The following is a 14,728-nucleotide window of genomic DNA, read 5'->3' as shown; positions in this document are numbered from 1 at the left end:
CATATATTGAGAAGCTTCTTTTGAGATTTCTGGTGCGGTAAGAGCTTGCAAAATTCTTATTTGGCGAAAAAATGTTCTTATTTTGGGAATCCTCCTCTCTTTCATAAAGATCTATAAGTAGGTTATGCTTCAACTTTGCTAACTAAGTTTGTCACTAAAATTATGCCCTCTCCCTTTTTAAATGATTTCTTGTCGATGATCCCCCTCTACCCTGAGGGCATCTTTTAAAATCAGATTCTCAAAGTTTTGAGGTGATTTAATAATTTTATCTATTTTAAAATGACCCTAGGTATTTTCTGTAGTGAGTTTTGGACCTCAAAATTTTGCAAAGAACCTATTGTTTGCTTTGGCTTCTGAATCCAAGTTACCTATTCATTGTAGCCCTAGGTACCCTCAACCTATAACCTCAAAAACTGTGTGCCTTGCAGTTCAATAATTTCAAAACGTTTGATTGAAGTTTGACCTAGATTTGATGTTTTTGATTAAAACCCATCTTATCCATCTCCAAAAATTCTGAGAAACATTAGGCAGTCCCTGGAGCCAGAGAGAGATCACTCCATAACTTTTCAGCCTCAAACTCCCTACCTTCAAGCGTCTAGCATACCGTCGAACACATGCCATGCATCGTCCGAGTGAACACCCAGCAGCAGTGACAACCACGCCAGTGCTCACCCTGGCTGCTTGTGAAGTGTGGCTCCTCCTTATCTATGGCATCCTTATCTATGGCGTCGCGCGATCATTTGGCCAGTTGTGGTCGTCGAGGGTGAGCTGGCCTAACGACGCATGTCGTAGCAGCGGTGCCATCAAGGCACGTTCCCCCCACGTGCCCCACTGCAAAGTCGTGTCGTCCGACACCGCCCAAGCCTCCAGCAGCCTACGTGTGTCCCTACCCTGCCCCTGTGCATGCTGCAGCTTGTTGTTCTGGCCTGCATGGCATAGAGCACACTCCATGCAGTCCCCGCGCCCAGAAGTGCCTTTCTATTGAGCGGCGCCATCACCACGGATTCGAGCCATCTTAGAGATAAAACGGAAAATCCTAGAGCCGTTGTATCCATTCTAGTTACCGTATCCCTGTGTTGATTGCCCTGGCTCACCATGATTAGTGTCGGCGTTAAGACAACTTCGGTCCTCCCCCATCAGACTATAAATAGAGGCCCCAAGTATGCCGCCAGACCCAGCTCCATCCACACCTGTGGGGACCCCGACTTAGAGTCGAGATCGCCGAATGAACATGCTCAGTGATCCCAGAGATCAACGCTCACTGAACACACAGATACTGAATATTGAGAGTCTTACATCCAAGTACCTAATTATTACATCACGTGAGTGAATGGTCAACTTCACAAGGTAGGGCCTATAAGGCCAAATCACACAGATACAACTAGTAGCAGAAATCTTAGGGCTAAGCGGGTGCCCATACCATCAGCCTACGCCAACAGGCATTCTAACTGGGAAGCGTCCTAGTTTGCTGGGCCGTCTCCGAAGACATACTCTTCTCCAAACTCCGGTCCTTCCATGTCTGGTCAATAATATAACCAGTCGCAAGCCAATAAGTACTTTTGAATGTATTCGCAAATAGCCCATGATATGAACAATGCAACGGAAAGGATAACAAGTAATATGTGTCTTTGGTGGATATCATCTTGGTTGTAAATAAACATGACCATGGTTGTGCAACATAAGTTAAAATGTTTATTTGAAGAACAATTTACACATATAAATATATCTATCAAGGGCTGAACACTCCGGGTTCAACCTATATGCCAAGTCACCAAACTTGGTCATATCAACTGTTTCGTAAAACACCATTTACCACATACTCACACACACTTGGTTTATTTGGAAACGACCAGACATAGTTTAAGTAGCACCACCCAACTGTCCTTGACCATGGACACGAGTATTCGAATAGTTTTACACTCTTCTGAGGTAGTACGTTGGACCCACGAGATCTGGGAAACTTCCGTGTCATCCACGACTTGCGGTATATAACATACCCGAGGTAAGTACCCGATCAATGCCTTTCCCCTGATGATACTAGACAAAGAGGTTCACTCGATTAGTACCCAACCCACATGTTGTAAGTCTTATGCGCACCGACTTTGGAGAGAATCAACCATGCGGTGACCAACGGTGTGCCTAGAACACGTAAAAATGACATAGTCGCCCTACCTGGTACGACCCCATCACGAGAGTGACCACACATCACTGCCGCCACTAGTAATGTGGCTCTTTGCTAGCACCGACCACAGTAATCAACAAAGCCCCATCCCATAAAGGGGTAACGTGGTCGTACATGTAAGGTTGGGATGGTCGACACATCAAAAATCTAATCCCATTTCTGAAACCATACTCACACAAATACCGGTGCACCACTTCACCAAAAGTGGCCACCTAAATCATCATCACCCTCGGGCATTAGTGGCACCCGACAGGTTTTTTATTAACCTTTGATTTATACCAACAATGCTCATTCTACTATGCTTAACTCTACTTGTCAACATGATATTAGTGTGAACCTCATAGGTGGTAGGGAGTCGCCCACACCTCGGTTGCTCTCTGTAGCGCGCCTAGAGCGCAACTTTGGCATGCCACGGCATGCTGGAGCGCTCTGGGTGCCTTGGACGTGTCTAGCGTGTCATGCGCACTAGCTTGGAGATGCCTAGACGTTGGAGTCTCGTGGGAGCTTTGGTTAGCCTTGGGCTGGCCACTTGACTGGAGTTAGGCATTGATGTCATCGACCTAATCTATGAGTTTTGGAGAGAGGGATTGGGTTTAGTTAAGGTTAGGAGAGGTTTTATCCAACTGTCAGAAGGTGCTCGAGCCGGTGTGGTTTGGGGTGCTTGGACCCCACCATTGGCTATGCAACTTAACATGATTGGGTTTGGTGCTAAAACTAGGGGCTTCACCAAGTTTGAGCTCTATTAGACAAGTTTAGCTTTGTATACTTGAAAACATCCCTAAATGACCAGATCTGTTCCTTCCAAAGGGAGTGTGGGCAAAGCAAGTCCCACAAATCCCATTTTTGGCAACGAGTCCTCATTTGAGGTATTAGGCACTACAGCAAAGTTTCAGCTGCATTGGACAAACTTTTCTATGTAGAATTGCTCTAATTTCATGCTGGACACAAGGGGGTTTTCAATTATTTCGGGACCTTAACCACCTTGGATCAAGGTGAATTTTTACATGGGCACAAAATATGGCTTTGGGATACCATTGGAATTTTGTAGGAATTTACTGAGAATATTTCCTTTGGAAATATTTCAAAAGGTCAAAACAGGCAAAAAAGGTTTTCATGGTTTTACTCAAATAATTATAATACGAATGTGGGTTGAAAATCTTATGTATGAAAAATATATGTCCTTCTGAATATTTCCAAATTTTCTCAGATTTTTTCAAAACTATTTTTCCATATAAGAATATCATTTCTAGTCTCACAAATGGACATGCAAATAACATAGGAAAAATAATTGATAAAATCATTATTTTATGCTTTTGGTGAACTAAAATGGTGCTAGAACGAGATCACCAACTTTGGGTAAGAGCACTCCTTGTCATCAAGGACTTGTAGTGCAACCCCAAGCAGGGTTTTGAATTAACCGGAAAGAAAAAGGGTTTTAAAAATAATTAGGTTATGAGAAATGTGGTTTATGATATCACATGATCAAGCATACAAGCATACAAAGACAATCATGGCACCAACAACATTAGTTTTGAAAAAGTTTTAATAAATTCAGATTTTTGAATTACAGAAAAAGTGCTTGTTAAAACAGGGTGTGACAGACCGATCCCCCTTACAAGAATCTCGTCCCCGAGATTCCTAGGCTAGGTGCTAAAAAGGTACGGATACTCAGATCGAATATATTCTTCATGCTCCCATGTTGCTTCTCCTTCGGTGTGGTTGCTCCAAAGAACCTTGAAATATCTGATGGTGTGACTTCTGGTGCAATGCTCTGCTTCAACCACGATGCGGATTGACCTCTCACGATAAGTGAGATCTAGTTGAAGGTCGATGGCCTGATGGTCAATGTCCTCGTAAAGATCGGGACGGTTTGGCGTTTGAAGACACTTCCGAAGTTGTGACACGTGGAAGACGTTGTGCACACCCGAAAGTTCCGGAGGTAGGTCCAACTGGTAAGCAACTTCTCCACGCCTTGTAGTGATCTTAAAAGGTCCAATGAACCTTGGAGCAAGTTTCCCCTTGACTTGGAAACGCTTGGTTCCCTTGAGAGGTGTGACATGAAGGTACACTTGGTTCCCTTGAGAGGTTTGACACCGATAAATTCGCATAGCTCTTTCGTCTCAACTTGGCTCCCTTCAAGTTTTCTCGGACAAGCTGCACCTTATCTTCTGCCTCTTGTAGAATTCCGGCCCGAAAATCAACCCTTCACCGGTTTCGGACCAGTTAAGCAGGGTGCGACACTTTCGTCCGTACAACACTTCAAATGGGGCCATCTTGAGACTTGAATGGTAGTTGTTGTTGTAGGAGAACTCAGCAAACGACAAACAGTCTTCCCATTTGGCACCATGTGCCAAGACACAAGCGCGGAGCATATCTTCCAGTATCTGAATCACTCTTTCTGTCTGTCCGCTCGTTTGCGGGTGGAAGGCGGTAATGAAAGAGAGCTTGGTTCCGAGGGATTCTTGGAACTTCTTCCAGAATCTTGAGGTGAACTGCGTGCCTCGGTCGGATACAATCTCCTTGGGAACTTTGTGGAGACTCACTATATGATGGATGTAGAGACTAGCCAACTGGTTCCATCATAAGTGGTGTTGACTGGAATGAAATGGGTCACCTTGGTGAGATGGTCGACAATGACCCAGATGGAGTTATGCCCCTTGGTTGACCTGGGCAACCCAGTGATGAAGTCCATGCCGACTTGTTCCCACTTCCATTCAGGCACTTGGAGAGGTTGTGGCAGTCCAGCAGGTCGATGATGCTCAGCCTTGACTCGCTGGCACACATCGCACTTGGCAACATAAGACGCTATTTCCCTCTTCATGCCATGCCACCAGAATCTTTCTCGGAGATCTTCATACATCTTGGTATCACCGAGGTGAATTGAGTAGGGAGTGTCATGAGATTCCTACAGGATCAAGTCCTTGAGTTCTGCCTTGCTGGGTACGCAAAACATTTCCCAAACCACACTACTCCTTGCTCATCCACCGAGAATTATGGGGCCTTGTCTTCCCGGATCTTCTTCTTGATGCCTTCAATGCTCTTGTGCCCCTTCTGGGCCTCCTTGATGTCATCAGCTAGCGTTGGTTTGACTTCGAGGTTAGCTAGGAATACTCGTTCTACTAGCTCCAACCCGAAGCTTTCCATTTCTTCATATAAGGTGGGTAGGCTTCCCTTGATCCTAACACTCAAGGTGCTAGCCTTCCTGCTTAAGGCATCAGCCACTACATTGGCCTTACCGGGGTGGTATTCAATGCCGAGGTTGTAGTCTTTATTAACTCCAACCATCTTCGTTGCCTCATATTCAATTCCCTTTGAGTAAAGATATACTTCAAACTTTTGTGGTTAGTGTATATTTCACATCGCTTCCCCAGAAGGTAATGTTGCCATGTCTTCAGGGCATGCACTACTGCTTCCAACTCGAGATCATGGGTGGCATAATTATCCTCATGCGGGCACAGTTGCCGTGATAGATATGCCACGACCCTGATGTCTGGCATTATGACTCCACCGAGCCCGGTTCCAGATGAGCCAATACTGGGGCGATAGTCAATCTCTTCTTCAACTCCTGAAAGCTTGCTTCACACTCCGGCGTCCATTCGAACTTCTTTCCTTTCTTCAAGAGCTGAGTCATGGTTCGAGCGATGCGGAAGAATCCTTCTACAAACTTGCGCTAATATCCCGCAAGTCCGAGGAAGCTCCTAACTTCCTTCACATCGATTGGCGACTCCCAGTTGGTTACCGTAGTAATCTTGGAAGGATCGACTGCCAATCCACTTGTCGTCATGGTATGACCCAAGTATCCAACTTCGTTCAGCCATAATTGGCATTTTCTTAATTTGGCATAAAGTTGGTGCTCTCGAATCTTCTCCAATACTAACCTCAAGTGTTGCTGATGCTCTTCTTCGGACTTGGAGAAGATTAATATGTCATCAATAAATACGACGACAAACTTATCTAGGTAGTCCTTGAAGACCTTGTTCATGAGGTACATGAAGTTAGTTCGAGCATTTCGCAACCCGAAAGACATGATAGTGCACTCATATAGACCGCACCGGGTCACGAACGCAGTCTTGGGTATGTCTTCAGGTCGGATCTTCAGCTGGTAATATCTAGACCAGAGATCGATCTTGGAAAATACCTTGGCTCCATTTAAATGGTCAAACAAGTCTTCAACCTTGGGGAGTGGGTACTTGTTCTTGATCATGACCTCATTGAGAGAACGGTAATCGACGCAGGGTGTGATAGTCACATCCTTCTTAGACACCAACAGAACAGGTGATCCCCAATGTGATGCATTCGGACGAATAAATCCCTTCCTGAGTTGCTCATCCAGCTGCTTCTTCAGCTCTGTCAGCTCTTCGGAGCCCATCCTATAAGGCTTCTTATAGATAGGCCTCGATCCGGGATGAGGTCAATGATGAACTCGATGTCTCAGTCGGGAGGAATCCCTGTTAGCTCATCTCGAAAGATGTCCGGGTACTCACGGACTATCGGCACTCGGTCCATCTCTTCTCCCGACAAGCTATTAACTTGCGGTACTCGAGCGGATACTGGCTCACAGACATACTTGACTTTGACCCCTTGGTCGCTTGTCATGGTAATTGCCCTGTTGGCACAGTCCAAGATGCTTTGGTGTTTGGCCAACCAATCCATACCAAGAATTACTTCTAGGCCTTGGGACTAAATGACGATGAGATATGTTGAGAAGCTTATCCCATTGATAACAGTCATGACTCCTCTACACCCTAGGTTGGTCCTTAACACTGTTCTCGGGGTATGTACTGCCATTCGCCTGTTAAGCAGGGTAGGTTTCAAACCACACTTTTCCGCAAACTTCTGAGTAACAAAAGAATGAAAAGCACCACAATCAAACAATATTGTTGCTGGGGTGGAGTTGGCGAGGAACGTACCCAGAATGCAGTCCGGGTCTTCCTGTGCCTCTTCTGCGGAGATATGATTGATACGTCCACTGCTGTGGTACTGCTGATTGTGCGGACCTTGGTTCCTGCCTGGTGCTCCTTGACCTTGATTTGGCGCATTGGGGCGCGGTGCGTCGGGCTTCTTGTTCGGACACTGCCTGGAATAGTGCCCAGTTTGTCCACATCCAAAACAGGTAACTTGTGCTGGAAGATTGGTCTTGATTCCACTGTTGTTCGGTGGGTTGAATGCTAGCTTGGTGTTGACTTGCTGCTGAGGCTGGTAATTCTAGCGAAATGTTGGAGCCTTATACTATTGTTGCTGATAACTGGGTCTTGCCGGAGCTGCCTGCCATGGTCGAGGCTTCAGATTATTAGGTCCTCCACTTCCTATCAGCTTGCGCTTACGAGTGTCGTCCATCGCACGACTCTTATCTTCCAACATAAGGGCCTTATTAACAAGATCGTAGAAGCTCCGGCATTCACCAACAACCAGTTGATACTGGAATGACTGCTTCAGTCCTTCCATAAAGCGTTCCACTTTTGCGGCCTCAATGTTGACGTCCTCTGGTGCATATCTTGAAAGGAGGTTGAACTTCTACAAATACTCCTTGACGATTCCACTGCCTTGCCTTAATGCTCGTAATTCCCGCTTCTTAATGGTCATCATTTCGGGAGGAATGTGAGCGGCGCGGAATCCTTCCTTTAACATTGCCCAAGTGATGACTTGTCCTGCTAGCATGATTTGGAATCCATCCCACCAAGCTCTGGCTGTGCCTCCGAGAGAGTGAGAAGCATAAAGGACTTTCTCATGATCATCAGTGCATTTGACCAGCGTGAGGAGGTCTTCGATACTATGGATCCAGTCATCGGCATCCAATGGTACAGTCATCTCCGTGAATCTGGGTGGCGTAGTCCGCGTAAACTCAGACATAGTAGAGCGACCGTTTCCATTCCCGTTCTGCGGTGGGTTGTTCACCAAGACTTGAGCCAGTTGCTGGATAGCAGCATTACTAGTTTGACGTTCCTCGCGGAGACCTTGAAGGAACTGAGCCATAGTCAAGCTTTCTGGAGGATGCGGTGGAATATCGCCTTGCTGCTGCTCGTGGTGATCTCCACCTTGAGCGGCCCCTCCGGTCCCCAGCTGCTGACCTAAAGAGGCAGAGCCGGGGTTGCCGAAGGTGCTGGTGCGAGTTGAGATCACCATCCTGTCAAGGGAGTAGACATGTCAATATGCTGAACCGGCCGGAATAATAAGGGATGATGCTCTATTAAGGGGGTTTGGAGTCGTGCTAGTGTGAGATTTTTAAGCCAAAGATTTTTTGGGAAAAGCTAATGCATTAGATTAAAAACAAGTGATGTAGTCGCTTACAAGCTGCCTAAGGCAGAAATGCAACTTGTATCAAACATGCTCACAGAACACTCATGGATCGCATTAACCGATACATGAATTTACTACGCTTGGGGAGACTTCTAATTGCCTAGGCCGTAATCCTATGTGGCAGGTTCTGCAGGGTCTTTGTCTTCATCTTCATTGGTGCTATCCTCCTTCTGAGGAGTAGGAGAAGGGAGTGGTCCATCACGGCGTCTCTTGGTTGGAGAAACAGTGAGGAGCTTAGTGTACTCTTCCGTGGTCAGGCGGCGACTCTGAATAAGAGTGGCCTAAAGCGATGGTATTCCTCCTCGGAAGGTAATGGTTCATCGACCTCCGGTGCTCCTTCCTCCTTTACCTTGCGGGTCTTCATCTTTTCCATAAGAAGTAGGTCCTTGACTTGTGCAGTTCTTGGTGAATCTTCATTGACTCCTTGATCAAAAGGTGTGTCAAGGTGTCAGAGGAGAGACTGAAGTAGGTCTGAAACCTTAGTGGCGTCCCGTCCTGTGAAGATGGGTTGAGTGTCCAACTCCGGTCTATCCCATCTTTAATAAAAGGTAGGTGACGAGTAGTTGGCTCGTTAGCCATCTCGAGAAGGATGTCGCGGAGACGCACGAGCGCCTCTCTCATGCGGATGTCTCCACTGCCAACATCAGATCCTCCATGTGTGGTCCTTCAAAGAACCAACTGGTTAGGGAGTCATTAGCCTTCACTATCACGTCCATGTGATATTCCTTGGTGTCGGCCTTGGCACGGTGCTCATGGTAAAGGAAGATGGGCGTGTGGCGTACTTGACACTTCTTGAGGCTATCTCCCAGAAGTAGGGGAAAGCCCTTATCCAGAAGTATCTCAGGTATGGCGGCCATCTACAAGATGTAGGGGAGAGCGTTAGAATGTTTTAGTGGGTGCATAAAATCTCAGGGATAAAGGCTAGGTGCACTAATTGTCTCGGCTATCGTCCATGCTACCTAAGGCTTCCTATAGTCAGGATGCTTCTAATACCAGCTCTGTGGGGACCCCGACTTATGAGTCGGGATCCCCAAATGAGCATACTAAGTGATCCCAAAGATCAATGCTCACCGAACACAGAGATACTGAATATTGAGAGTCTTACATCCAAGTACCAAATTATGACATCACGCGATCGAATGGTCAAGTCAAGGTAGGGCCTATAAGGCCAAATCACACGGACACAACTAGTTGCGGAAATTTAATGGCTAAGCGGGTGCCCATGCCATCAACCTACACCAACAGGCATTCTGACTAGGAAGCGTCCTAGTTCGCACGGCCGTCTCCAAAGACGTACTCTTCTCCAAACTCCGGTCCTTCCATGTCTGCTCAATAATGTAACCAGTGGCAAGCCAATGAGTACTTTCAAATGTACTCGCAAACATCCCATGATATGAACAATGCAATGGAAAGGATAACAAGTAATATGCATCTTTGGTGGATATCATCTTGGTTGTAAATAAACATGATCATGGATGTGCAACATAAGTTAAAATGTTGATTTGAAGAACAGGTTACATATATAAATATATCTATCAAGTGCTGAACACTCCGGGTTCACCCTATATGCCAAGTCAGCAAACTTGGTCATATCAACTGTTTCATAAAATACCATTTACCACATACTCACACACACTTGCTTTATGAGGAAACGACTGGACGTAGTTTAAGCAGCACCACCCATCTGTCCTTGACCGTGGACATGACTATTCAAATAGTTTTACACACTGCAGAGGTAGTATGCTCGACCCACGAGATCTGGGAAACTTCCGTGTTATCGACGACCCACGGTATATAACATACCTGAGGTAAGTACCCAATCAATGCCTTTCCCTGATGATACTAGACAAAGAGGTCCACTCGATTGGTACCCAGCCCACATGTTGTACGTCTTACGAGCACCGACTCTGGACATTATCAACCATGCGGGGACCAACGGTGTGCGTGGAACATGTAAAAACGACATAGTCGCCCTACCTGGCACGACCCCATCACGAGAGTGACCACACACTCCCGCCACTAGTAATGTGGCTCTTTTCTAGCACCGACCAGAGTAATCAACAAAGCCATGTCCCATAAAGGGGTAACGCGGTCATACATGTAAAGTTGGGATGGTCGACATATCATAAACCTAATCCCATTTCCGAAACCATACTCACACAAATACCCGGTGCACCCGACGGGGCTTTTATAAACCATTGATTTATACCAACAATGGTCATGCTAGTATGCTTAGCTCTACTTGTCAACATGATATTAGTGTGACCTTCATAGGTGGTAGGATCAAGCTCAACATGCCAGTGATCCGGAGGAGCCATCGGTAACATCACTTCAATGATTTACCGATACTTATGATCACATGCATCGGAAATATTTTCTACACTAGCATGCAACGTAGCATATGCTCACACATGGTCAAAGGGTTGCTTGCCTTGGTCAGCTAGGTATCCTGGGTCTTCGAGGTCTTCAAGTCCAACTCCTTCGTCACACGGGTTTTCTGTCGTCGTAATAAGTAGCTCACTCCAAAACAGATCACAAAGTCACTTTAAAAATGTTGTTTAATTATGATAAATCCATATTGTTATTTTGTAAATATTTGTCTCTGGTTTTTCTGAAATAATATTTTTAAAGTCAATATAACATAAGCAAACCTATTCCAATTTCCTTGTAAAAACGACATTGTTGCAAAAATTCATCTAATGGTTCTGTTAAATGCTACACATTTTTAGAAAAATAACAGTGGAAAAATCATTTAAAATCAATTTTTAAACAAAAAGAAATAGGGCTACAGGCCCTGGCCTGGCTTGGCCTGGGACTGGGTCGGCCCACTGGCCAGCCAACCAGCCTGCCCAGGCGCGCACGCCGTTAGGTTTGAACCTGACGCGTGGGCCCTTGTGGTCAGTGGGTGCGGGCAACGAGGGAGAGAGAGATGGGCCACCTACAGGTGGGGCACACCTGTCGAGGTCGTTTCCTACCTCTAGCCTGAGAGGAGGAGGAGCACGCCGGTGTAGCTACCGACGTCCTCGGGCCCTAACAAAGACAAGAATGGGTCCAGCTCGTCGTCGCCTACCTAATGGTGGCCGTGTCAACGATGGAGGGGCTCTGGTTCACTGGCGACGAGGTAGCCGCGGCGGAGGGGTTTCGGGTGAAGGTGGAGGTGGCAGCTACGGGCACAGATTCACTGGGGAAGAGGGGGGAAAGCTTCCTACTGTCACGGGGAGTGTTTTGGTGGGCAGAGGGACGCAAGAGCTGACGTGTAGCCGGAGATCGACTGGAGCTCCGAGGCGGAGGGGCCTCGGTCGATCTCGAGCACCGGGGGTCTTCTTGCTCAATGGGGTGGCCAGGGAGGTGATTCAGGTCTCAGTCAGGTGGAGTGAGTGGTTCTGGAGCTAGGGGAGGGCCTATTTATAGGCCCACGACGGTGAGCCGACTCGGGAGCGTCGGTGATCCACCATGGCGTGCATGGGGGTGTAGAGAGAGGCCGGGGTCGAAACCATGGTGTCAGGATGTGGTTTTGGACCACGAGGACTCACTGCGAGACAGAGGGAGAGAGGATATGCGAGCTATCGTGGCCGCGCTCCTCTGGCGCTTCTGGGGCCCACGGGCAGACGTCGCACCGGCTCTTAGCGCGAGAAAGGAGGGGCCCTCAGGGCTGCGTGATGCAGAGGGGTTGTTGGAGGAGAGGAGAGACACCGCGGGGAGCCTGGAACTGGCCGAGGGAGTCGCCCCCACGTCGGTTACTCTCTGTAGGGCGCCCATAGCGCAGCTTTGGCATGCCATGTCATGATGGCGCACTCTGGGGTGCCTTGGACGTGTCTAGCGTGTCCTGGGCATTGGCTTGGAGATGCCTAGCCATTGGAGTCCCGTGGGAGCTTTGGCTGGTCCAAGAAATACAAGGAAACATGTGCTGTCAGCCTTGGGCTGAAGCTTAAATTGGAGATTTTGGTTTATCTACTTTGAACCAGAGAGGGTGCACTTGACTGGAGTTAGGCATTGATGTTAGTCACCTAATCTATGAGTTTGGGAGAAAGGGTTGAGTTTAGCTAACGTTAGGAGGGGTTTTACCCAACTATTAGAAGGTGCTCGACAGTTGTTTGGGGTGGTTGCACCCCACCAGTTTCTATGCAACATAACAGGATTATGTTTGGTGCTAAAACAAGGGGCTTCACCAAGTTTGAGCTTCATTGGACAAGTTTAGCTTTGTTAACTTGAAAACATCCCTAAATGACCAGATTTGTTCCTTCCAAAAGGAGTGTTGGCAAATCAAGTCCGACAAATCCCATTGTTGGCATGGAATCCTCGTTTGAGGTATTAGGCACTCCTGCAAACTTTCAGCTCCATTGGATAAATTTTCTATCTAGAGTTGCTCTAACTTAATAGTGGACAGAAGGGGTTTTGCAATTATTTGGTGACCTTAACCACCTTGGATCAAGATCAATTTTTATATGGGCACCAAATATGGCTTTGGGATACCACTGGAATTTTCTAGAAATTTATTGAGAATATTTTGTTTGGAAATATTTCAAAAGGTCAAAACAGACAGAAAAGCTTTCAAGGGTTTTACTCAAATAAATATAATATGAATAGGGGTTGAAAATCTTATGTATGGAAAATATATTTCCTTCTGAGTATCTCCAATTTTTCTTAGATTTACCCAAGGTAGAAAAGTATTTTTCCATATAGGAATATCATTTATGGACTCAGAAATGGACATGCAAATAAAATAGGAAAATAATTGATAAAATAATTATTTTATGGTTTTCGTGAACTAAAATGGTGCTAGAACCAGATCACCAACTTTGGGTAAGAGCACTCCTTGTCATCAAGGACTTATAGTGCAAGCCAAACCAGGGTTTTGAATTAACCAGAAATAAGAAAATGTGTTTTAAAAATAATTAGGTTATTAGAAATGGGGTTTATGATATCACATGATCAAGCATACAAGCATACAATGACAATAATGGCACTTACAACATTAGTTTTGAAAAAGTTTTAATAAATTCAGATTTTTGAATTACACAAAAAGTGATAGCGAAATCAGGGTGTGACAACACCTCATCAGAGCTACGCCCAACCCCTTGGAGGAGCTGGGAGAGTCATCATCTCCATCTCCGGCCGCCCCGATCAGCTTCGGGCTCCGAAAAAATCGCTTAGGTGTGCTAGGCCCTGCAGCCCAAGATTTGCCAGTAGGCTTTGTGAGCATCCTTTCATCTAAGAATTGCCTTAGTTCGGAGCTTGGAGGCACCTCCGTCAAGATCAACCCATGCATGAATCCTCCATCTGCTAGAGTGAGGGTAGCCGCCATCGTATAGCTCGCAGTCGACCCAATCCACCTCCCTTGATTCTGGAATGCCTCGGTGAGTGCACCCGCTCCATTTCCCCCTGTGTTTTGTAGCAGCATGTTGCCAACGACGCTGCGATGCCCGTGCCGTCAGCAATGAGATTCGAACCTGACAGCGTTAGCCCACTGTTAGGATTCTTTCTTTTCTGAATCGTTTTCCAGTGGCGCCTTTTGTCAAAAGGAGTTTTCTCTATTGGTTTGTGAATTTTTGCCAAATTGTTTTCTCCTTTTCGAGTTTGCCCCTGGGGAACTTTCTGTTTATCACACATTCGTCCTTGATTTCATTTAGTACATAACTTTTAAAATAAAAGGGCTTTTGAGTTGATTATTTTTCCAAAACTTTTATTCTGTTGTCTAGTTTTTTTTATCATATTTATTCCAAAATATTTTTGAGACAAATTTATACACGCTCAATTTTTAAGGTAGAACCGGTATTTGTGTGGCATATATATCGAAGGGGGAAATGTTGCCATCAACTTCACCGAGCTAGTCTCCGACTTCATCGCCCGAGGAAAGCATGTTTGCATGTTTCATGGATGTTTGCTGATATGGTTGTTTCATAACTTTGATATATCATAACTTCAACATTGCATGTGTTATGATTTCATGCATGGATATATTAACAAATAATGAAATGATGAGAGGTCCTGGACACAGTAGTCATGTGGGACGTGATAGGTTGTGACCTCGTCTTGTCAGATGCACGACATCATGTGAATAAAAATTAACCTCTAGTATCGACATAGATCGAGTCTTGTAAGTGTGTCACCTTACTTTTTCGTGCTACCACAGGTCTTCCCGAAAGGGAATGCGGTTGAGTCGATCGTAATCCTAACTCCATGTGCACACCAAGTAGAGGGGGAACATGAAGGTTCCATGGCCCTAGAATAATGCCAGTCATCCGGTCA

The sequence above is a fragment of the Hordeum vulgare genome, chromosome 6H (assembly GCF_904849725.1).
Source record: "Hordeum vulgare subsp. vulgare chromosome 6H, MorexV3_pseudomolecules_assembly, whole genome shotgun sequence".
Lineage (NCBI taxonomy): Eukaryota > Viridiplantae > Streptophyta > Magnoliopsida > Poales > Poaceae > Hordeum > Hordeum vulgare.
Note: the sequence above shows the minus strand (reverse complement) of the source record.